Here is a 2,132-nt window from a genome sequence, read left to right as displayed (position 1 = left end):
GATGCCGAAGCATGCCCTGGGTGAGGGGGGTGGTCGAGGGATCCTTCCCACGGTTTATGGTGGATAGTAGCAGGTCGCCCCCACAAGCCCTTGCGAGTCCCGCAGACGGTCCCAGAGGCTGACCCGTTTGGTATCTCCTCACTGTAAGATTTTAAAGCCAGATACACGCACCTACGGAGCTAAAACATTGTATAATAGGTTTTTAGGACACGTTATGTCTCTTGGGACCCCTCCCTCCCCTCCCTAGGGAATAGTGCTTCAAATCGATGCTCCTCAATGTGTTAACTGGGTTGAGGAAAATACATTAGGGTTAGGTAACGACTTCGGGGTTAGGGTAACCATTTCTTAGGGTTAGGGTAACAATTTCTTAGGGTTAGAGTATCGATTTCTTAGGGTTAGAGTAACGAAACTAGGGCTTTAGAATTTCAAATTCGCCTACACTCAGGGATGTGGCCGCTTTACAGCCTGAACCTGGCCGATAACAAGCAGAATTTCGACCCCATTTCCTCGTCTACGACCATACCACAGGGAAAGCACCGGTTCTCGTCCGATCACCGAAGTTAAGCCCTGTCGGGCGGGGTTAGTACTTGGATGGGTGACCGCCTGGGAATACCCCGTGTTGTAGGCTTCAATTTTTTGTCTTGCGAACATCTCTAAACGTTTTATCCCAATAAATAGCTCTCCATACACCACAATTTCACATAGAGAGCCGTAGGTGAGTGAGGAACAAAATCAAAGCAAAAAACGAGGGGGGGAAAACACCTTTTTGTCAAAAATCGGCCAGCTAATGGCGAAAACTCTAGTGCGATCGACTTTTCTTACAGAGCGCGCGCGAGCGAGTGAGCACGCGCGAGATGAACAGTTTATGATGTCAAATTCTACTTCTGTGATATCAAATCATTCCAAATAACGAACGAAAAAATGAATAGGAAAAAAACGCACACTTCTGAGACGCAGTTTTAAGCCATCGTGACGTGGCAAAACACTCGCACACTTCCAAGAGGAGGCGCGCGAAAAACGGCACTGAAAGTCGACAATGGTTGGATTCAGACTGCAAACGAATCGGGAAAAAGGTTCGATACTTTTACTACTCTGCTAGTTTGTTTCCTTCCCTCGTTCATTCGTTCACTCGCTTGCTCGCACAAAGGATACACTAACGATAGCAATAGCATTTCTAAAAGCGGCTCCAGTGACAATAAAACCGCTCAAAAGGTTCAAAGTGTACTCACGGTCCAAGTCGAATGCCCTTCTATGCTCGCTCGCTCGGTCGATCGGCCGTTTGGTTTCCTTTCATTTCCTTTCCCTTCGCGCGCATAGCACAGCACGGCACGGCACGCACAACCTGCAAATACAAACGAACAGGACTTTACACACAATAGAGCAGACAGGCCTTGAACAAAAACAGCCAGCAAAGTTACGCACCGCCCCGAAACTCACCTTGTTTCCTTCCTCCAGTCTCTCCAATGCACTTCTACCCCTCCAAACGTGCCAACACCTTGGCCAGTTGTGCGTCCTTTGCTTTCTTTGCAAGTCTACCGGTCCACTGCAAAAGCAAAAATACCCTCGATAGTCAGTAAGAGGGCCATATAGACATAGTTTGGATGACTTTTGCGGGACGAGCGCGAACGCAGGTCCCCACTACCAGAAATTATACGCTCGAGTTACCCACATTTGGGGTAATCGCAAGGGTCAACCCAGTCGAAGTGCAATGAAAGGGCCTCGCCTTGAGAGGACTGCCTCCTTGATCACAGTACCTCCCGCGTCAGGTAAGTATGCTTTTTCAGCGTCTGCCCTCGGTGAAAAAATCCACTTACCCCTAGGTCCTTGTGGTAGTGCTTTGCGCACTTCAGAAAACGTAGGCCAGCGGCCGTTCCTGCCATTGTCTGTTGTCTGAATTATCATCCCTCTTTCACCTCTTCCCCCTCTAAGGGCGGGCGGGGCTCCTGTAAACATAAAAGAATGCTATACCGTTGACTTTGTTTTGGATTGAATGTGTCTTCCCCAGAGGGAAGTGGGCCGCACTCGGAGGTAGTGCTATACCGAGGCAACCCGTGGCTGGGACGAGGCAAGCCTCTTTTCCACAGCCCAGTTCCAAAAATCAGTTTAATATATGAGCTGCTCAATGAGCAGCG

General features: G+C 49.0%; 2 non-coding genes and 1 pseudogene across 2 annotated transcripts; 1 reads left to right on the top strand and 2 right to left on the bottom strand.

Moving 5' to 3' along the window:
• The first annotated feature begins 509 nt into the window (after positions 1-509).
• Positions 510-628, top strand: LOC136278423 (5S ribosomal RNA). Its single transcript, XR_010716307.1, has one exon. It is a non-coding gene; the product is annotated as a 5S ribosomal RNA (ribosomal RNA).
• A 982-nt stretch (positions 629-1,610) lies between these two features.
• Positions 1,611-1,774, bottom strand: LOC136278443 (U1 spliceosomal RNA). The gene has a single exon (XR_010716325.1). It is a non-coding gene; the product is annotated as a U1 spliceosomal RNA (small nuclear RNA).
• A 232-nt stretch (positions 1,775-2,006) lies between these two features.
• Positions 2,007-2,132, bottom strand: LOC136278415 (U2 spliceosomal RNA; annotated as a pseudogene).

The sequence above is a fragment of the Pocillopora verrucosa genome, unplaced genomic scaffold (genome assembly GCF_036669915.1).
Source record: "Pocillopora verrucosa isolate sample1 unplaced genomic scaffold, ASM3666991v2 scaffold_100, whole genome shotgun sequence".
Taxonomy (NCBI): domain Eukaryota; kingdom Metazoa; phylum Cnidaria; class Anthozoa; order Scleractinia; family Pocilloporidae; genus Pocillopora; species Pocillopora verrucosa.
This window is presented reverse-complemented; position numbering and strand designations above follow the sequence as displayed.